This window comes from Danio rerio, chromosome 6 (assembly GCF_052040795.2).
Source record: "Danio rerio strain M-AB ecotype USA chromosome 6, GRCz13ab, whole genome shotgun sequence".
In the NCBI taxonomy this organism is placed as follows: domain Eukaryota; kingdom Metazoa; phylum Chordata; class Actinopteri; order Cypriniformes; family Danionidae; genus Danio; species Danio rerio.
In genome coordinates, this window is record NC_141026.1 from 13,802,759 (window position 1) to 13,826,931 (window position 24,173).

Consider the following 24,173-nt stretch of genomic DNA (forward strand, 5'->3'; position numbering starts at 1 on the left):
AAACCACATTTTGTATAGTCTGACTTGAAACAAAAACTTGATCACTGTGGTTTTATACAATGGTCTGGGTAAAAAAAAAAAACCCCGCTCAAGGTTAGGGGATCTTGATCACAATTGCTAGAAATTCATCAGACAAACTATGTGGCATACATGATGATTTGCCTTTCTGTGAAACTCACTATACTCAATATCAAATGAAAAAAGAGCTGCATTCTATTGAATATTGAAAGAAGAAAACAAATAGAAACCACTTTTAACTACTTCTGAAAGTTATTGTAGAGGATGTATGAAAACATGTCCGTAATGTCACACTATAACATTTTACAACTATAAAGTGGTTATAAAGTTTACAAAGTAGAACTTGATCCTAAAAACATCAAACTAATAAGTAAATGCATGACGTGATTTCTTCAAAATAAATATTTTGATATATTACTTTTAGAAAAGTGGAGCATGATGCTAACAATGTCAAAATTATAATATTCTTAAGGAATGCATTAGTTCAAAACCTCTAATGAAGTATCTATAAAACATTGTGTTTTACATGACCAATAAAAACTTAAAGAGTTTGCCAAATATGGACAAACCCAAATGTTGGGTTGACATTAAATGGACATTTTATATCCAGTAGTTTAGGTTGTCCATATTTGACCCAATCTTGAGTTTAAAAGCCAACATTGCTTTGTAAACATCCATATTAATAAGCTTTTGAATGCTTGACTCTGATTGGTTGATGAGCTCTTTAAGATGTGCAAAATACATATTCAAACACACAGCTAAAGAAGTTGTAGCCAGTTCAAGACTGCAGGTCCAGATTACTGCACTGCATGATATTTCAAATAGCTTCACAGACAAAAATCACATCAAAACAAAAGTCATTGCATTAGATGCGTAAGAAACAAAAAGAAATCTTACATCTAAACAATGCACTGTAAAAATGCTGGGTTCCTCACAAATCCTTCAATTGAGTTAACTTAATTGTTTTTACAAATTTAAGTGGATTGCACAAAAAACAATTAAGTTGTCCGCCCACAAAAACTTAAGAATTGTGTTGTTTCAGCTCATTTTAAATAAGTATTTTGAACAAGCAGCAAAATAATTTTTTAATGTGTGTCTTTAGATGTGGTAACCATATAGTAAACAGTACAAAATGATTAGTTGACTTTACTTAAAAAAGTGAGTAAACTTGCTGCCTTAATATTTTTACGTAAATTACCTATGTGCATAATTATAAAAAATAAGTTAAATCAACTTAACAGTTCCCAGTTATAATGGGTTTACTAACTATTTAAAATAAAGTCAAGCTGACGCTTTTCAGGCAACAGGTTTTACTCACTTTTTTAAGTAAAGTGAACACTTACAGTGTATATATTGTGTAAACTACATTTTAGGCACAATGTTAGTCTGTTTTGCCAATGAAAGTTGTTGCAATAAAGGACAGATCAGAAAATTTCTGCATCTCAAAGCAACAATGTTGTGTTTAGTTTATTATTGAATCCATTTTAGAACAATACATTTAGTTCAGTCATTCAATGCTCCATTTATATGTAATATATATATATATATATATATATATATATATATATATATATATATATATATATATATATATATATATATATATACAGTCAAGCCGAAAATATTTATACCCCTGTCAAATTCTGACTTAACGATTTTGTTCAAATGTAAATAAAAGTTAGAAGTAGATATATTTTTCCCACATAGATAACTCTTGTACATCATCCTCTTTTATTTTGGGAGAAGCCTGTCATTTTAAGCTAAAAAAATAAAAATTGCTAGTTAAATTTAAAAAACGTTAATTCAGAATTTGCCAGGGCAGTTTCAGGCTGCGTCCAAAACCGCCTACTACTCAGTAGGTACTGCATTTGAATTTAAACGTACAACTCGGCCGTTAGAAAAGTACGTTCTATACAGTATGAACGTGAAAAGTATGAATGGAATTCGAACGTACAACAATTTGCCATTTTGTCATGGTCACGTGACCTACCTGCGTCAATTGCCTCGCTTTACTCCCATTCATGAATTCGCTCGCGGGTCATCATGGGATAGCGCAGCATGCATGGGATGCGCACTCCAGAATCTCATTGGAAGTAGTAAGTCATCCGGGTACTTCTCGCATGCTGATTTTCGAATTCTATGAATTCGTATATACTACTCGGCTCACATACTGATTTTAGCGTACTATAAAGTATGAAAGTATGTGGTTTCGGACGCAGCCTCAGTCTTGACTGTATATATAAGTTTTAAAAAATGTTACAAAGAGGTCAAATCTGCTTTTGTTTGAAATAAGATTATTTTACTTACCCCACTTACATAATTTCTCATTTCATTTTAATTTCTCATTTCATTTCTAATTACTCACTTCTGAAAACAAAACAATATTTTTTACTAAATACTTGGACTACAACCAGGACAAAAACTATGTAAAATAAAAGCAGATTTTGCAGCTATAAAGACGGTCACTTGTTTTGTTTCAAAATGCAGCAGCTGTTTTGAATGAATCACTTGAATTAATTATTTACTGAATTATTCCTTAAGACAGGGACGTGTCACCAAGACCATTTCATTTAGTATCTTTTACATTTATTTTATTATTAATAATCAAATAATTACTTGTTTTATTTTGCACACTGCTAGTTTTTACTCAATACATTATTTAGCTGCTTGTTCAAACTACTTATTTAAAATGAGCTGAAGCAACACAATTCTTGAGATTTTTTTAGGAACAACTTAATTGTTTTATGTTCAATTCACTTAAATGTGCTTAACTTAATTGATTTGTGTTGGGACAACATGCATGAATTATGTGGAACCCTGCCTTTTTTACAGAGCATTGATAGGCCGGTGAATTATTATAAAGTTATGCACACCCAGTGTAACAGCATTACCACCTCAGATGTGCACTATATAATTGAACAGCCTGTCGTCAGTTATTTCTTAAATGAAATCTTTATACTCTAATATGATGAGGCAAGATCATACAAGACCACTATCAAAATTCTCTGGAATGAATTCTATGTACGTAGCCAGCATTTATTACTCATGATCCATGACAGTTTCATTCAATTCCAATGGGCTGAGATGGAACCACAATAAAACCACGGGAGGTCTTTACAGAAGGAGAAAGTATTACAGCAATCCTCAGCAGTGCAGTGCTTTAGGAAACAACAGGCTGTGACCCCGCATTGCAAAAGCTGCTAACCGGGCCACCATGCTAAGAGGTGGAAATGCGTGAGAGTCGACCCATTGAGGAGGCCAAATCTACGCGTAAGGACAATACAAACTAACAGCGGCGAGTGGACGGCCCGTTGAGTCCCAGTAATGGCCTCTAATGTAGAGTGTGAGAGATTTGCATGTCTGAGAGTGTTAAGTGCCCCATCAGGCCTCTGTTCCCCCCGGGGGCCGCAAGAAAGGAGAGCGGACGGAGAAACATTCCTTAAGAGCTGGTCATTTATTTTGCTGTTAACCCTCCTTGTTCACCTTGTCAATTTGAATACATGTCACTCGATGTAGAATGATATAAGAGAGCATTTCTGCACATTTATCCAATTGCCTGTCAATGTAACTACGTATCAATCTTCAGTTTTAAAACAGAATAGTTAACTGACAAATGGAAATTCTGTCATTATGTACTGCGAATTATGACCCGCTTCAAACCCGCTTGACTTGATTTTCCTTGAGTCATAAAAAGAGAGATCTTTTCTGAGCATGTGAGGAGATTTTAAGCATTAAATGATACAAAACGTTAAAAAAAATGTAAAAGTAGTCCATGTAAGTTATGCCCTGCATTCTAACAAAGACTAGAAAATACATAAAGAGACTTTGATTCCAAGGAAAGTCCACTTAAAAAATACATACACTGTAAAAATATACATGCTAATGAACAGTATCTGTATTTTATAGTAAGTGTTTTCTGTTTATTTATGGTTTTGGATTGCTTCATGGGACCTTGATCTCTGTACTGTCAACTTTTGATGTCGACTCTTTGGTTAACAAAGTGACTTTTAGTGCACACTGTTAACCCTTACTGTAGATTATGCAGTAAATAACTGTAAAATAGCCAGTGTTTTGCTGTATTAAAAGGAAACAGTATTTTACTGTAAAAGGAGCAGGATTTGTATGAAATTTTGTAGTGCAAAGAATAAATTACAGTAATTTACTTTATGTACCCATTACAGATAGTTACTGTGATAATAAATGGTAAATTACTGCTCAACCATTATTACCCCATGTACTGCTTTATGTTGCTATATATATATATATATATATATATATATATATATATATATATATATATATATATATATATATATATATATATATATATATATATATATATATATACTGTTCAGTTTTGGTATGTGTATGGTCAGTATTGAGGAGAAAGTGAGACAATGCATTGATGATAAGCTAAATTTCTCTGCAGCCATCTCTGTTTTCTCTTTGGTTCCTTTTATGTTTTTAACATTGAGTATCAGAAGTCAACCAATGTCAAAGTCACAGAGCTAATTAAAAGGTAAAGATATCGACGAGATGCATTTAAAGGCAAAAATATTCACACAGAGCAACCAAATTATCACAATCATTTTTATAACTTTGTTTACTATTCTATAATTAATTTAATTTGCCTAGTTTAGCCTATAGTTCAGCTTTTAAATTGCACTTTAAGCTGAATATTAGCATTTTGCTAATTAACTAGTAAAAATGTGTTATTTAAAAAATATGTTAAACAGCACGTACAAACATTTTCGCAGAGACTCAATGAATTTGTTTGGAAAACTTCAAATGAAGTAGGTAAAAATGGCATTAACAGTATAGTATAAAGACTTTCCTAAATAAATGTATTAATCAGGTTATTTGTTTTTTATTATTATTATTACTACAGGTTTGGAACAACATGAGGATCAGAATATTTATTTATTTTTTATTTTTTTGCTTTGGATGACGTTTGTATATTGTTTGTATATTATTGTTTTTATTCAATGATATGTGCATGATTGTGATAAATGTAGGCAATTCCTTTGAAAATATGCTATGTACCAAGGATGTCAAACTCCTGGAGGGCCGCAGCCCAGCAGAATTTAGTTCCAGCCCTTCTTCAACACACTACCTTTAGATTTAGTTTGATCAGGTGTGTTTAATTAGTATAACTGCACTGTTACTCTGTAGATTGTGCAGTAAATAACTGCAAAATAGCCAGTGTTTTGCTGTAATAAAAGAAAACATGTATTATTTATTAACACATTATTTTACTGTTAAAGGAGTAGACTTTGTATGAAATTGTGTAGTGCAAAGAATTAATTCCAATAAATTCTCTGATGGTTTATGTTGCTATTTATATAGACGTGCATTTTAAAGGCAGAAAATAATGATTTAGGCATCACCATACACTCCCACAGGCTGTCTGTCTTATTCTAAACACAAAGGTGTTAGAAATAGTTTTCAGAAAATGCTGGCCCTTTAAGGGAGCCAGGTGTTTGATTTGTTTACTGCTGAGTGTGCTCTATTCTCTGTCCATCAATTCAGATGTAGTGTCTGATATGTTTTAGGCTTTAAATAAGAATCTATAATGAGTAAGTAAAATGTGTTCAAATGTTTTTGAGGGTTTCTAAAATAAGGCTGTGTTTTAAGTTATATTGTTGTTATCTTGAACTGTGTACTTGAAAGCTACATTGTTAGCTAGTTAGCCTCTCCTCATATAACTTCTTACATTACTTTTGTTTAAGTATTTATTGGATATTGCATACTGCCATAATGTACAGATGCTAACAGTTGTATGTATCTTTCTGGCAACTAAGCCAAAATTAAATTTCATCATCTCAGTAAGGTAACATTTGCACATCATCACAGGGAATCACAAAAACATGATACACATAGCCATCCACACACAAAAGCTCCACTGTCCGGTCCCAGGTTGTGAGTTTGTTGCTAAGTATTTTTCAGAGCAGTGTTTCCACCTATGAATTTATATTAGAAACAATAATAAAGTTTGTTGTCATGAGATAATTATAACAATAAAAGATTGGATCCTTTGGTTTTTCGGTGTTGCCAACTTTATTTTTTATAATTACTTACTACAATTTTTATTGAGATTTAACACAGTTTTTAATTATTTAAAACTTTAAACTTTAAAATAATTATGTTGTGTTTTTTGCTGTTCATTTGCTGATCTACCTTCCTGCAGATTTTAGTTGCTATTCATTTCAAACACACCTAAACCAATTAATTAGGACCTGAACACCACTTGATAATTACAGGCAGGTGTGTTTGATATGGGTAGCAACTGAAATCTGCAGGAAGGTAGATATCCAGGAACAGGATTGAGCACCACTGCTGTATACCATGGGGGTCAAACTCCAAGTTCCTGGAGAACTGCAGCGCATCATAGTTTAGTACCCACCCTGCTTCAACATTACCTGTAGATTTCCAACAAGCCTTAATTAGTTTGATCAGGTGTGTTTAATTAGAGTTACAGCTTAAAGTCCCTGTCACACTGCACTTTTCTTCCTATAGACTTCCATTCATAAGCATGTGAGTACTGCAGACCTGGAATGATAGCTCATGCGACAAATTTCATAATTCGCAGCATTGGAAAGTTCAAGCTTGGAGAACGCTGACATGTGAAATCACATCATGTGATTGCTTGATACCAATCAAAGATCAGAACATGACCTCTCTGGCTTGCTTTTTCAATCTCTAATTATTTTGTTTAATTCCACTACTCGCTTTGTTTAATTCCACTTCGCAGTGCAGTATGACAGAATTTTGCTTGCTCAAATGTTAGTGTGACTGCAGCCTTACTGTGCAGACCTGTAATATGCAAGACAATATTTATATCTGCTGATTTCTTAATTTTGTTATACTTTTTCTGTTATTTATTTGTTTGGTGCCAAAACAATAAAATAAATTTGTCTGAAAAATGTTATGCCTTCTATTTATAATAACAGCTAAGAATACTGATTAATTTTAGTAACACTACAATAACTATATATGACATACTATTAATGTGTATGCAGTATAATGCTGTGATTTGTAACACTACAATACAGTAATTAACTGTACACAGTTTCCAGTTAGTTACCACTGCTGCTCTATTACAGTAATTAACTGGCAACACTGTTGCCAGCTATTCCCTGTATCGGTTTAGTTACAGTAAATAACTGGCAACACTGTTGCCAGCCACTCACTGTAATGGTTCAGTTACAGTAAATAACTGGCAACACTGTTGCCAGCCACTCACTGTAATGGTTCAGTTACAGTAATTAACTGGCAACACTGTTGCCAGTTACTTACTGTAACCAAACTTTTACAGTGAGTGGCTGGCAACAGTGTTGCCAGTGTTCTACTGTAAAAAAACCCTGGTAAGGTCTAACAGTGCAATTTTAGCAGTTTGAAATTATATAATGTATAAGAAAAAACATAAACATATATAGAGAAATAAGTCTGTAAAATAACAAAAAACAATGGACTGGCTGTTTATTACAAGGTTTTTGTACCGTAATATATTACCAACCAGACAGTTTATCACTTTACACCATTAAAATGTTAATAAAAGTCCCTTTTTTGAACATTTTAATGTTAAAAGTTGTTAAAAGGAAAATCAAGGAGCCACAATGCAACTCAAAAGCATAAATAAATGTGGAAAAAAAAACATGAATCACAAAATACAAAAAATGTATTGTTTTTTTTTTTACAGTTTACAATGTGTTAAATTGCTATGAATAGTTTTCTTGGTTTAGATAGTTTATTAGGTAGACTCAGAGAAAACATCTGTAAAATAATAAATATCTGACAGGAAATGACCACCCAGCAACCAATTTTGTGTTTAATAAACGTCTAATAGACATCTAAACGTAGACAGCTTGGCTAAATATAGACAGCAAGGCTAAACTTGGGCTGTCAGTGAAAATTTAATAGACGTCTAAGAATAGGCCAAAACTAGACTAGTCGTCAAATGGACAGATTAGACACACTTTATATGTGTAGTCATTAATTTCTGTTTATTTAACGACTTTTTTAACCTGTTGCTAGACATTTATTAGATTTTCACTGACAGCCCAAAGTTAGCCTTGTTTTAGCCAAGACGACTATATGTTTAGACGTCTATTAGACATCTTTTAGACATCTTTTAATAACAAAACTTGCTTGCTGGGCAGTATCTTTTCTACTTTTTCTATAGAGTTGTATTGTGTATTCCAATACTTCAAATCCTTATTTTGTATTAGTAATAGACTTAAATATGTTGTTATTCACTTACATCTCTCCTTCCTATTGGCAAGTGCATTATATAGAGAGCTGAAGTCAGAATTATTAGCCCCCTTTTGATTTTTTTTCTTTTTTAAATATTTCCCAAACTATGTTTAACAGAGCAAGAAAATTTTCACAGTATGTCTGATAATGTTTTTTCTTCTAGAGAAAGTCTTATTTGTTTTAATTTGGCTAGAATAAAAGCAGTTTTTCATAAAAAAAAAAAACATTTTAAGGACAAAATTATTAGCCCCTTTAAGCTAACTTTTTTGTCAATAGCATACAGAACAAACCATCGTCATACAATAACTTGCCTAATTACCCTATGCTGCCTAGTTAACCTAACTAACCTAATTAGGCCTTTAAATGTCACTTTAAGCTGTGTGGAAGTGTCTTGAAAAATATCTAGTTAAACATTATATACTGTCATCAGCAAAGATAAAACAAATTAGTTATTAGAAATGAGTTATTCAAACTATGATGTTAAGAAATGTATTGAACAAAAAAATCTTCTCTCTGTTAAACAGTAATTGGGGAAAAATAAACAAGGGGGCTTATAATTCAGGTGGGCTAATAATTCTGACTTCAACTGTATATGCAAGTGCCACCTGTTCTATGTCCAGAACTTTTATTGGTAATTAAAAGGTAAATAAATTCAAGTTTATTTGTATAGCACTGTTTTACAATAATTGCTCCAAAGCAGCTTTACAATAGAAGCTTTACAGTTTAAATCAGAAAAGTTAAGGTACTGTAGATAGTATATAGTTAACCTGCAGTTATATGATATATGTCCTTTTCTATGTGTATGATCAATTTTCAGTGAAGTGTGTGTGTGTGTGTGTGTGTGTGTGTGTGTGTGTGTGTGTGTGTGTGTGTGTGTGTGTGTGTGTGTGTGTGTGTGTTGCTTAAGTGTTGTTATTGTGGTGTTTGATCTGATCGAGTGGTGCTGCATAATTTTTAGGAGCCTATAGAAAGCAAAAGAAAGACAATTAGCATAGTTGCTGTTCATAATGTTTTAAACGAGATATTATTGTTAAAAAGTGTGCATTTGAAGAAATGCATTTATCTGGATCATACAATTATGTGATGCATTGTATATATGCCGTATATGCTGTATTAAAAGGTAAGTCCTGATCGCCAGAAATAAATAAAATCTACTAAAGTTACTAATCCTACACATAGGAGCCTGACAAAAACACTCATTTTAGAACATCATTTCTCATGGCACTTAGAGGATTTTGCACATGAACTCTTCATATATAGTGTAAGTGTATTAATTTACAGGAAAGGTTAGCTCAGTAATTCAAAATTCCACTTTACAATTCACACTCAAGTGGTTCTAAATGTTTATGTGTTTCTTTCTTCTGTTTGTAACATCATGAAGCATAATCCTGTGTGTTTAATTCTTGCCTTGTGTTCTCGTCATTAATTCTTTGCCACCTGTACTGACCATTTGCCTCCTACCTGACTTTGCCTTTTGGATACCTGTATGTACCCGTTTGCTCCTGTGTTTGACCATTGCCTCCCTGACGAATCTCATAATAAGCTGCATGTGGATCCTCACCTTTGTTGTCACCCGATCGCCAACTTTAACACATGGGCGATTGTATAATTGCAAGTTTGTTTGGTGTCCACATTCATAATTTCTTATTTTTCATTTCTTATGTTTATGTATTCATTTCATTTCTTATGGTTATGTTTTAGTTCATTTTAATAATGTGTGGCTCATTCACACATACACTACGGACAATTTAGCGTACCCAATTCACCACGTCTATGGACTGTGGGGGAAACGCAGGGAGAACATGCAAACTCCACACAGAAATGCCAACTGAGCCAAGGTTCGAACCTGCGACCCAGTGACCTTCTTGCTGTGAGGCGAACGTGCTACCCACTGCGCCACTGCGTTGCCCTATAGCATTGATATAGTATCTATTTCATATCTAGTATTTATTATTATTATTAATAGTAAATAATTATTATTATTTATTATTGTGGATAGCTATGTTTGCATATGATATGGAACATAATTAGAATAAAATATTAATCATAAAAAAGTATAGTAGAAATATCCAAATAATGTAATATTTTTCTAAATATATATAAAATATAAGTTAATAATAAGTTAAAAAGCCATAACTAGGCCTAAACTGGATCAGACAGGTTGGTGTGTCACAATTGCAATGAAATTGATAAACCCATAAAGCATTGCTCTTTAGGCACACTATGGGTGTGCCTTTTCTCAAAGTGACCTGCTTGGTAGAATTTTTTTCTTTACTTAAAATAATTTCATTGAAGTTTATTTATAAACTAATTTCGAGAGGATCACATGCTTATGACTGACACGGCTGGCCCTGAGTCAAGCTAATGTACGATCCACCAATCAGACAATTCCTAACTTAGTATAAATAACCAAAGCATCTTGCCTTAGCCATCTTGGTCTTGAATCCCCCCTTCCACCACCTCTCCTCCTTTTTTCCTCTATAGGGCAGCACGGCGGCCCAGTGGCTAGCACTGTGGCCTCACAGCAAGAATGCCTCCTGTTTGGGTCTCTACCCAGCCAATTGGAATTTTTGTGTGGAATTCATGTTTTCCCCCTGCTCGCATGGGTTTTTTCCTGAGTCCTCCAGTTTCCTCCAACAGTCCAAAACATGAGACATAAGTAAATTGACTAATCCAAATCAGCACCATAGTCAATTCCACCAGCAGCTCACCCTCATGGCAATCCCTAAGCAGCAGGAGAGAGAGATCTACCTGAGCTCAAACTCCCCTCTTGCCCTGCAAACGGGAGGGAGCCCTGGGCTCAAGGATCTTACAAGCTCAGGGCTCTCTCCCATGTCAGCATGCCAAACTAGCTTTATTACCAGTCATCAGCTAAGTGTGGACTCTTGATATGTATTTGTGAGTCAAGATAGGCCAAACTTGATCATACAGGTTGGTGTGTTACATCTGGCATTAAAGATGGTGCCACCTCTGCCAAACCCGGGCCATGTTTATTCTGCTCATGTTTGGTTTGCTGTATGCCAGTGTCGGATAAATGCCTGCTGTGCCAGCTTTATGTCAAATCTGGGCCAGAATTCTTTGCTACCTGGGTAGTATAGCATTGATTCATTCATTCATTTTCTTGTCAGCTTAGTCCCTTTATTAATCTGGGGTTGCCACAGCGGAATGAACCGCCAACTTATCCAGCAAGTTTTTACGCAGCGGATGTCCTTCCAGTCGCAACCCATCTCTGGGAAACATTCACATACACTCATTCACACATACACTACGGACAATTTAGCCTACCCAATTCACCGCATGTCTTTGGACTGTGGGGGAAACCGGAGCACCCGGAGGAAACCCACGCGAACGCAGGGAGAACATGCAAACTCCACACAGAAATTCGAACTCCTTCTTGCTGTGAGGCAAACGTGCTACCCACTGCGCCACTGCATTGCCCTAGTATAGCATTGATATAGTATCTATTTCATATCTAGTATCTATTATTATTATCATTATTATTATTATTAATAGTAAATAATTATTATTATTTATTATTGTGGATAGCTATGTTTGCATATGATATGGAACATAATTAGAATAAAATATTAATCATAAAAAAGTATAGTACAAATCTCCAAATAATGTAATATTTCTCTAAATCTGTTCAAAGAAACCTGCCCGACTCATAATAACACAAAAAGCAGCTTGAACATTCTTAAAATTATCATCTTTTGCCTTATACAAAAGAAATGACACATCGGTGCGCATAAAATGACACAATTTCCAACGAAATAACAACTATTCCTTCAAGTCTGACTAAAAGCGTCCCCAACCCTCACAGTGAGGCTCGTTTCACAGCTCTGCATGTGTTTTTCCACTTATGCGCAGGGTGAGGGTTAGAGGGTAAAGCTATTGACATCCACAGTGCAGGAAGGAGATCATGTCTGGGATCATTAGTGGCCACTCACAGTTCCTGCAAGATTGACCCGAGTGGGGCGAAGAGACACTTTACGACCCCTGTGACCCCCAAAACCTCAGCCTGTTTACCCAAAAGGACTGGAGCCACAGAGGTCAGTGAAACTAAGATCATTTACAAATGAATCACAGTTGCAGGGGGTCTGAACAATGGCCGAACAAATGCTACTGTATCTGTAAGAACTTTAACACATGGGCGATTGTATAATTGCAGGTTCGTTTGGTGTCCACACTCATAATTTCTTATTTTCCCCCTTTAATGGTTATGTTTTAGTGCATTTTAATAATGTGTGGCTCATTGTCATGGACCACAAGATGAACCAGACCATAACAATATATTGTTTTACATCAAATAGGTGACACGGTGGCGCAGTGGGTAGCACGATCGCCTCACAGTGAAAAGTTCATTAGTTCGAGCCCCCGCTGGGTCAGCTGGCATTTCTCTATGGAGTTTGCATGTTCTCCCCGTGTTCTCGTGGGTTTTCTCTGGGTGCTCCGGTCCCCCCACGATACAAAGACATGTGGTACAGGTGAACTGAATAAGCTAAATTGGCCGGAGTGTATGTATGTGAATGCAAGTGTGATTGGATGTTTCCCAGAGATGGGTTGGAACTGGAAGGGCATCCACTGCGTAAAACATATGCTGGATAAGTTGGCGGTTCATTCCGCTGTGGCAATTCCAGATTAACAAAGGGACTAAGTCGAAAAGAAAATGAATGAAAGAATGTATATAGTAGGGAAGAATGTGATTTTAGGTGGACCGTTGGTGTGCCATTTGCACAGCACTAAAGTTTCTGCCCTGAGCTTTTTTCAACGTTGGAGGCGACAGCCATGGCTGCTAACTTGCCAGCATTGCTAGAGCTAGATCTTGTTGTCAGTGAAACCCTAGGATAAACTTGCTTCTGCCTAGAATTACTCATATTTTGGCTGAGAATGTTCTAAACAAATCAATTACAACAGTAACTAAAAGTATTAAGCGTGTAACAGGTTTAATATAACATTGCAGGTCGGGAGCCCTTCTTCATAGCTATATCAAAAGTCCCATTTGGGACAGCACTAAACTCACACACATGGTTGAGTCTGTACTTACTTTGATTGAGAGCATGATTTCCATCCAATACATTAGTGTAGCACCAACCAAACTATTTACACAATTAAATGCAATTGAGTTGGTCCGACATGGTTTTATCAAATAAAAGTTTATTTTTATTTAACTTAAACTCAAAGGTCTGATAATATCATGTATTCAATTATGTGTTGTACATTTCAAAGTCTCCTATGTTTATTTGAAGTTGTCCTAAATGAACTAAAAGAGCCATTTTCAAGCATATTTCATGAGTTACATTACAGCTGATTGTGATTGATCTCAGAGCTCATTTTAGGACAGGTATTGCTCACTGAGGAAAGCAGCAAACTTATTAAGCTGCCAACATCCAAAGCATGTGTGCTTCTGCACGGTGATAATCTCAAAACTCAAAGCATAACATGAAAATCTTCTAAATCTTTGAAAATAAAATGAAGAGTAAACTCTAACAAGTCTTTCTAATAACTTTAAACACCTAAGATTACTTTTATTGTCAACATTTCCCTCTTTTAATTCAATTCCACGCAGAGCATGCTGAGAACCACAAATCCCCTAACCAGGTAGTTGGACCAACGCAATCCCTTCATGTTGTCCCAACTAAAAACGTTTAAGTTAACTGAATGGTTTACAAATTTAAGTGAACTGAACATAAAACAAATAAACTAACCAAAGAAATGACAAGAATTGTGTTGCTTCAGCTCATCTTAAACAGATAGTTTGAACAAGCAGCAGTAATCCTTTTTCTTTTTTGAGTTGTGTAAAGAGGTACACATCTTGACACTCAATGCCTTGTCATGTGTTTAAAAAAAAACAGTGTTTCCATTAACAACAACTTAAAAAATAAGCTATAGGCTCAAAAAATAACACTTTAGTTTTACCATTAGTTGACTTTACTTTTAAAAATGCAGTTAACTTATTGCTTTATAATTATTAAGTAAACAAACTGTGTATAATTTGAAAGATTACGTTAAGTCAATGGGTTTAACGATTTTTTAAAAGTAAAATCAACTTGTTGCTTTTAGGGAACGGGTTTACTCAATTTTTTAAAGTAAAGTAACTAATTGCTTTTTACACTGCATCAAACTTTCATTCATTTTCCTTTGGCTTAATCCTTTATTTATCAGGGGTCGCCACAGTGGAATGAACCACCAACTATTCCAGCATATGTTTTATGCATATGCACTTCCAGCTGCAACCCAGTGCTGGGAAACACCCATACACTCCCTCATTCACACACATTCTTCCTTTCACTTATACCTCATGTCTTTGGACTGTGAGGGAAACTGGAGCACCTGGAGGAAACCCACGGCAAAACGGGGAGAACATGCAAGCTCCACACAGAAATGCCAACTGGTCCAGCCGGGATTCGAACCAACGAGTGTATCAAACAATGTAAAGTAACAATACTGACAATATGTAACAAGTTGACCACAGTAACAAAGCTGACGAACAACTATGAAAAAATCTTCACCCTTAACATTTTGTATTACAGAACCACATACGTTTGACTACTATGACTGACAGGAGCTGTAATAAAGCTGATAAACACAGATTTACACAGACTGTCATCATATTTACCTTTGATGTTGAACTTTTCTATTATACAAACAAATCTCATCCACATATCACAACACTATCTCAGCACTCAAGAGCCTGTAGTGCGATGAACGGATAAATGTGTGTTATTGTAACAGAAGTGGCTGTTTGGAAGGCAGTTTCCTGCTGAAAGCCCACAGGGACTCCAGATCCCACTGTGAAAATACTTATGGGCTCCGACTAAAACCCTTTCACATTTTTTCACTCTGGAAAAACAATGGCAGATTTCAGCAGGGTATACAGATAACAGCTGATATATGACAACAGGCAATAGAAATGCCTCTTCAACCTACATACAGGTTACTGATATCATGTTGAAATGTTATGAGATTATGAATTGTTTTTTAATATCGTGTTTATTTATATTTACAATTATGTACAATTATATTTATTATATTTACATGGTGGCGCAGTGAGTAGCGCTGTCACCTTACAGCAAGAAGGTTGCTGGTTCGAGCCTCTGCTGGGTCATGCTCTGCTGGAGTTTGCATATTCTCCCATGTTCGTGGGGGATCTCCTTTCGGGTGCTTCAGTTTCCCCCACAGTCCACAGATATGCGCTATTGGTGAATTAGGTGAGTTAAATTGTCCATAGAAGTTACGAAACACCAATATGGTGCAGCTAAATATCAACTTTGATATAAATGGCCCTTGGAGTAAGAGTAAGTATATTCTAGTTATAAATATTAGTTATATAATATTCTACTTTTATTTTTTATATTTTCCAAGTAGCCATCTCACATTTTTTCATTCCATTTCATTTCATTTCAGTTGTTTTTGTATTATTCTGAATTAAACAAAAACAGTTCTGTTTTTATTTAGTTTTTTTATTTAGCTAATATTTAATTAATTCTGTTGTGTATTTTGTCATTTTTATTTGGATAATTTATATGTCAATCTTTCAGATGAGACGTTGAACCGACTCTTGAACCGACTCGTTGAACTGACTTTTTGTGGTCGATAAAAATCACAGGATGTCCTTCGAAAATGTTCTTTATACAGCATGTTCTTTATAGTTATTCTACTATAAGTATTTATTTATTTATTTTATTTATTATGCCTTTGAAATTTCATTGTACCTTTTTTATTAAGTATTATTTAATTAAAATATTATTATATTTATTATATTATTATATAATATTATTATATAATATTATTTTTTTTTTGCCATGAAGAAAGTTCTTGACAACACAAGTTCATAAATAAAAAAAATTTTCTTTTCTTGGCTTTTCCGTTTTATTATTTCTAATTGAATTAAATTAAAATATTATTCTAATTAGCTTTAATTTAGATTTTATTTTAGATAATGTTTTATCAATTTTGTTGTTTATTTTATAATTTTTATGAGTTTGGGTTTTGTAAAAATTAGTTTTAAATAATTTATTTGTTCATTTTATTATATTTATTTATTTTTTATTTATTTATGTATTATGACTATGAAGTTTTATTGTACCTTTTTTATAAAGTAGTATTTAATTATAATATTATATTATACATGTTTTTGCCATGAGGAAAGTTCTTGATGACAAAAGTTCATAAATAAAAACGTTGACAATGAGTTAAACAAAAAACAGCTCTGTTTTTATTTAGTTTATATTTAAATTTAGTAATTTCTTAACATTTCTGTTGTGCATTTTTATTTTTTGGTGAGTTTTTGGATTTTGTAAAAACGTACATATGTTTTTACTCATTTTCATGTCCGATTTATTATTTCAAATAATTTATTTTATTTATTTTAGTTAATTTACTATATTTATTTGAATTTTATTTATTATTTATTATAATATCTTTTTTTTTTTTTACAAGAAAACTATTTCTTGATAGCACAAGTTTTTCTTTCCTTTTTTTTTGTGTTATTTTAGTGTAGAATGCATGCTGCGTACACAATTTGATTTATATTAGCCTGTGGCACTGACTAAGTCGGTTTTGTGGCTGTTGTAACATGTGCATACAGTTGTCAAGAAACACAGTTTGGTGATGAATGATTTTGCCATTTGTATTACAGGTGAGTCAGTCATAAAATAATGCTAAAAAAACATGAATAGCTCGCACAGAGTAAAAAAAAATCCAAATATTGACCATTTCAGCTACGTATAAAAGAGCAACAGCGTTATCTTTCAAAAAACAGTCACACCCTCCTCATTTCTGATGGCGTGAGATCAGATAGCAAATTTCCGTTTCTTAGCACTGGAACGCTGATTAGCTTTGATTAACCTGTGTTTTTTGGCTAAGATAAACCCTGAAAGTCTGCTTTGTTCTTTGAAAACATCTTTAGCATTTATGCCAGGAATGAAATCTATTTAGTCTTCATGGCCGAGACCTTTATTGGTCAGTGAACATGAGCCTCTGGACTCTTTGGAAATCTGATCTTGAGGAAAGAAGTGTGTGTTGGACAGAGAGCAGCTGCCCTTTTAAAGGCTGAAGACGAATGATGGAATTAGATCTGCTTGCGTACGGTCAAGTTTAAGACTTTTAATGTGTTTGATGTTATGTGAAAGCTGAAAGCATCATGATGACTTTCGCTTATACTGTTCATTTACTGCAGCAAGAATGAATTCATCCCACATGATATATATTTTGCAATATGTTTCAAAATACACAAAAAGATGGTCAAGATAATAATTTGTTAAGATATGCTTTTGTCCATTTATTTTATATTTTTTAAATATATAATTTCTAAGAAAGGGTTTCACAGCGGTGCAGTGGGCTGGCATTTCTGTGTGGAGTTTGCATGTTCTCCCTGTGTTTGCATGGGTTTCCTCTGGGTGCTCAGGTTTCCCCCACAAGTCCAAAGACATGCAGTATAGGTGAATTGGGTAAGCTAAATAAATAAATAAATAAATAAATAACATCAATAACATCAATAAATAAATAAATAAGAAATAAATAGCATCAATAAATAAATAACATCAATAAATAAATAAATAAATAAATAACATCAATAAATGACAAATAAATATATATATAAAAAATAGCATCAATATATAAAGAACATCAACAAATAATTACATAAATATATAAATAAATAAAAACATATATAAATAAATAACATCAATAAATAAATAAATACCATCAATCAATAATTAAATAACATTAATAAATAAATAAATAACATAAATAAATAAATAAATAACAATCAATAAATAAATAACATCAATTAATAAATAAATAAATAACACAGCGGAATGAACCGCCAACTTATCCAGCACATGTTTTACGCAGCACATGCCCTTCCAGCTGCAACCCATCTCTGAGAAACATCCATACACACTCGTTCACACTCATACAATACGGACAATTTTAGCCTACCCAATTCGCCTGTACCGCATGTCTTTAGACTGTGGGGGAAACCGGAGCACCCGGAGGAAACCCATGCGGACACAGGAAGAACATGCAAACTCCACACAGAAACGCCAACTGACCCAGCCGAGGCTCGAACTAGAGACCTTCTTGCTGTGAGGCGACAGCACTACCTACTACGTGTCGCCTACATAAATAACATTATTAAATAACTATATAAACATATAAATAAATAAATAAATAACATCAGTAAATAAATAACCGATAGCATCAATTAATACATAAATAACATCAATAAATAAATATATAAATAAGTAACATAAATAAATACATTTCTAATAAGCTAAAAAAACACAATTCTCAGTTATTTTAATTCTTGGGTTGTTTTATGTTCAATCCACTTTCAGTTGTGTGGAACCCAACATTTTGAATTTACTACATTTTTTACCGCATATTAGAGGTCACTTTGTAATTCCGAAGTCATTTACAATCTCAATCCTCACCCTTCATTCCTCTAAGAAATATGATATGCTTCTAAAGAGGATCTGTAGAGGATTTTGTCAAGTGATTAGCAGAAAGAAGAGCTCGAATCAAAGCAAGTGTGTCGGTATTCACTTAACACACACGCGAGCACTCACACACACACTGTACTGACAGACGGGCAGGTGCTTGGGCACCTGTTGGCACAAAAGTGGCTCACTTACATTCATTCTCCACCTGCAGTGCTTCTAACACTTTAGTTGCTCTTATGGGAATACCCACAGTACACAAACACACACACTTCCTCATTTAGGTCTACACATGGCTAATCTTTTTTGCCACAACACTAAAAATATGCTAACAGAAAGAAGGGAACTTGTTATAATAGGTTGTTCAGATCAGCTGGGTTTGTAAAATCAAGTTAAGGTTAATTTATTATAAGTCCTGCGTGTAGGAGAGTTATAGCAACAAAACTATGACTCAACAGTATGAGCTCATGAGCTATAAAGCAGCGTACATGCTAACGTAATGCTCATCTCACTTAATTTAGGACCAGGTGTTTTGTGACGAGCATGACGAAGAAATCAGAAACACGTTCAGATGATAATCCATCAGGTTTAACATGCTGTTTTACAGCTAGTTTGCCCTATAGACCTTTTGAAAAGCAAAAAGGTCTTAAAATAACACTTTCGTGAGCTCAGCAATTTCTTCTGATCTACTAAGAATTTTTTTATTTATGAGAATATTTTATACTGTAAAGGTAATGAAAATCCTAACAACAGCACTGTTAGACATTTTATTGTATTTTTTGTGGTAACATACCGGCAAGCTGCAGCACTGTTGCCGGCAATTTACAGCAACTTCATTTTACAGTAAAATAGCCTAATCGCAATTATTTTAATTAATTTAATTATTATTTAAATTTTATAATATGACGATTTTCACAGTATTTTAACTGTAATTTATTTACATTTTACACTGGCAGTAAAAAAACTTTATTTTTAGTATTTGCTACTGAATTTCAAAAACTCCAAACAAGTGAAGAGATCTATTATTATTCAAATTAAATTGTACTTGTTTTCTTTTTGTTCATTATTTATCGTCTGTTTTAAATAAATTTTGTAATACAAGATGCTAATTAATTATTTTTATCAAGTCTCTTATCAAGTCTCTTTTTTGTCTTCAACTACAGTAGCAGCACTTGATCACATTGATAACAGTAGAATACTGCAAATTCCTAATATATTCAGTAGTTTAGTGTAAACATTTTTAAATTATCTACAATGCAGTACATACAGTACATTACAGTAGTGAACAGTAAAGAATGTATGTGGTATTTTACTGGCCATTTTTTGCAATAGATTACTGTAAAATTGCAGCAAAGTCTAATAGTAAGGTTTCTACCCAATTTTGCAATACAGGCTCATTAGAACTATGTGCTTCTTCCTACTTGAAACTGCAAGAGCTTACTAATTTACTTGTACTTATGGTATTTACCAGGACATATTATTCACTAACAAACAATTATTTTAGGTCGTACTCACACTATGTACAGTTGCCTCAAACCGGCCCAAAGCATGATTGTCCCCTCTTCTGTCTCCCCCGACGGCCCGCAGTCACACTACAATCGGGCCTGGGCACGCTTACGTCATCGATGCTGCTAAGTGGAGATTTCTCTAGTTATATCGTTTCAGTCGTTTGATATGCAGTGACATGCAGTCAAATATTTCGCCAAACAGTCCTTAGGGATGCAATAACACGCAGACAGATATTTCGCCGAACAGATCCGCCCCTTTTAGCGCTCATAAACAATCATAAAGCCCTCGTGCTGCAGGAATGAGGAGGTCTGAAGGCGCGCAGCTGTCGTGCAGTGAGGGGTTTGCTTCTTTAATAATCTAGGGCAGTTTGCGTTCATTGAACAGTAAGAATGATTAATAAATCCATATGAAACGGTCCCTTAAAGCCACGTCACGCTTTCAGTTTCAGAAATGCCAACTGACCCAGCAGATGCTCGAACCAGCAACCTTCTTGCTGTGAGGCAATTGTGCTACCCACTGCGCAACCGTGCCGCCTCGATGTCATTATCATCGGGTTAAATCGATTTTGATTTCGAAACTGATTTTTGCATAGCTTATCAGTGTACTACGGCTCTGTGTAGTAAACTCTGCTCTGTGTATTAAACTCAGTTCCATCTGAAAGCACATTATTGCCCCAATTCCACTGAGTGGTACGGTACGGTTCAATAGTCAAAAAGTCCACAGTCAAAAAGGGTACCAAACTGAACCGTATCTGAAACTGAACCGTATCATACCACTTTTTCCCCACCCTTTCGAAAGGGTACCAAACACGAGAAAGAGTACCAAACGGAGGAGCTACACGCGCAGCTGAACGCTGATTGGTTACAGAGATACGTCACAAGCTCGTGTGGAACTACCAGAATGAAAATAAACGAAGCGCCATGTTTTAAATACACAGCCGAGACATTACACTGTAATTCTATATGCATATAATAATGAGCCATGGATGACCCGAGCTCAAACAAACCTTGTCGTTGTCTTGATGTACAGACTCAAAGCCAAGAAGAACAAAATCTGTCATGTCATGTTGTTGTTTTACGAGGCCGTCTAAAAGTGCGAGCGGTTTTCGCTTTCTTCCGAGAGCTTGCAAAGGCGTCTATATTTGATACAACGAACTTCTTGAGCTGATAATAATAGCATGCGCGTGATTATTGACGAGTCTCCGCCATCTGATCCTTTCAGTAAGAAAAGGACAAACGCAAACAAACAAAGGAGAAGCCCGAGAAAACAAATTGTTTCAGCGACCTGAATCACAAACAAACTGCCATGTTTATCATCGCCTTTTGGACTATTATGAACGGGGAATGGCAGAATTACTCTCTAACAGAGGCTACATGTGCTGGTGAAGATTACAGACACAGATGAGAGGTTTGCACTGACTGTGGGCTATGTTGCGTGTTGTTTTTGAAGCTAAATAAGGACTAAATGTCTGCTGTGTGTAATTTTTCCGTACTTTGTAACATATCAGAGACTGTAAAGGGCTGTATGTGTTCATATATGTTGCATTTATATATTTATTTTAAATAACTGCAGACGTTACAGATGGCTAATTAGCATTATCATTGATCTGCAGTTATAATCAAATTATGCTCATAGAAAAGTTAGTAATAATCATTTTTACAGAAGTATTGATGTGGATAAAGCATCTGTTTTGTGAGAAGTGCTTCTTATATGATTCGTGAACAACTTGTACAGCTTTACTGTAAACATTTATTCGAGCGAGAATGACATCCACCGAAACTTTCTGCCGTACCATCTTGTACCAGTCAGTAAAAACGAGCCTTAAAAAAACTGCACGGTTACACAATTCATTCAGGTTGTCCCAACACAAATCGATTAAGTCAACTGAACAAATGTAAGTGGATTGAACATAAATCTCAAGAATTGTGTTAAGTTTATTTTACATAAGTAGTTCGAACCTGCAGAAAAATCCCACACGCTGAAGGTTTACTAAAGACAGCTTCAATAGAACCAATCCCTTCGGTTAATCTCACATCCCTAGTAATAATTAAAGTGTACTTTGGATTTAGCATCCTTGATAGCACACCTGCCTCCCATCCCGAACATGTCAGTTCAGAGGGCTTACAACAGCAAAAAAGACCCCAAGGACAAAACAGCCATGATGTTGAAAAATCCGCAAACAGCTCACAAAAGCTATACTTGTCTATTTCCATGTTTATAACATGAACCAGACCATACAAACCAAGTGCAATAAAACACACATTAGCTCATCACATGGTTCAAAGTTCTTGGAACCACATCTAACCCTGTTAGAAAGCTCAGACATCAAAGTGTGCATAACACATATTAAACTCAAATAGCGAGATCGGACAAAGCAAACGCTTCTCTTGGTGAGCATTCACATGTAGGTCATTAACCTTGTGGCCTCGGCGCTCCCCATTGGAGCATTTATCCCAGACACTGTGTCTAATTGGCCTAATGTGAGAGAACCTTCAACTTGCGGCAAAACCAATTGATGCTTATAATTTGACCTTCCCTTAGAGGCAAAGATTAAGGCTAAGAGCGCCACGCATGTCAACAGAATGAAAGACAAACCCATGTGGTCATTTGAACTCCTCGCACCATTTCTGCGAAGAATAAATCGTCTCTGAAATGACCCAGTTTGTAAAGAGAAACGTGGGTGAATCAAAAGCAAAATCATGTTGGATTTTTCGACAGTGTAACACAATGATTTCACCCGGGCAAAGTTTCAGAGGAATCGAGGCATTGAGATGCTGAGTGAAGGTCTGGGAAGCTTTTTTTCCCCACCCGCCGCTTCAGAAAAGACTTCCCATCAGGAAGAGGGAGAAATAGAACCTGGAAGTTTACTCAGAGATTTTTTGCGCCTTGTTTTTCTGCGATTTCCTGTTTCGTTCCACCCTCAGCTGAGTAGGACGAGGAAGAGAGGGCTTAGGCGAAGAAAGAGAAGAAGGAAGGATAGTGGCATGGTAAACGGAGGAGAAGGTTGAAAGATGGAGGCTTCCCCCCTCCTCCCCGGCCCCCCCAAAACCCAGCTGTCTAAATGGAAAGGTGGCATGACAAGGAGGGAGGAGGAGGCTACAGTTGGAGGATGCTTATTGTTTTGTGATTCCTGTGTTTAGGGTTCGGTTTGTGTCCCGCGAACAAAGGCCCATTCTACTGGAGGGGATATCAGCAAGTCATTGTGTTTACAGGTTTACAAGCAAGCACGCAGGCCGAGCGAAAACAAAAAGAGCAGAGTAGGGCACTTAGATCAAGAGGATCAAGAGCAATAAATGCTAGATTATAAATTCTGAAGGTCAAGAAACTTCACCCATTTCATTAGTTGATTTAACAGGCAATCATTTATGAAATATGAGAAGGCTGTTTGCAATGGATTCATTATTATTCTTAAAAAAAGTAGTATTTTTTTTTTGGAAGCTTAAAGGGATTGTTCACCCAAAACATCCTGTGATTTTAATGGTATTTGTTTTTTTTTATGGTAGTCGGTGATAGCTGGTTTACAGCTTTTTTCAAAATATCTTCTTTTAGGTTCAGCAGGAAAAAGAAACTCATAAATGTTTGGAATTACGTTATTGAGAGTAAATAGTGAGAAGATTTTAGCTTTGGAAGAACTATCCTTTTAGCTATTTAACTGAATGACTTTTGTATTGGCATATATGTACACTGTAAAACCCAAAAAGTTAAGGTAACTTAAACCATTTTTCGTTACTCTTCAGACACATCGCCTATATTCGTGCTGTTGTGTTTGCCTATGTTTAAAATCCTACTCATTACTGGCAGGGCTAATGGTTGGAATAGACAGGGCAAGAGACCTGCTGCACTATGTCTGCATTCAGACCTGGGGATTCAGGAGGAGAGAAGTCCTTCTCATTTATAGTGTTTATATAAACAAGATTATCTTTATCATGATATAACAAATTGTGGTTA

General features: G+C 35.0%; 1 protein-coding gene across 1 annotated transcript in view; it reads left to right on the plus strand.

Annotated features, from left to right (window-relative positions):
* stk24b (serine/threonine kinase 24b (STE20 homolog, yeast)) overlaps window positions 1-24,173 on the plus strand; it is an 835,587-nt gene that overhangs the window by 427,955 nt on the left and 383,459 nt on the right. The gene's annotated exons all lie outside the window — the stretch shown is intronic.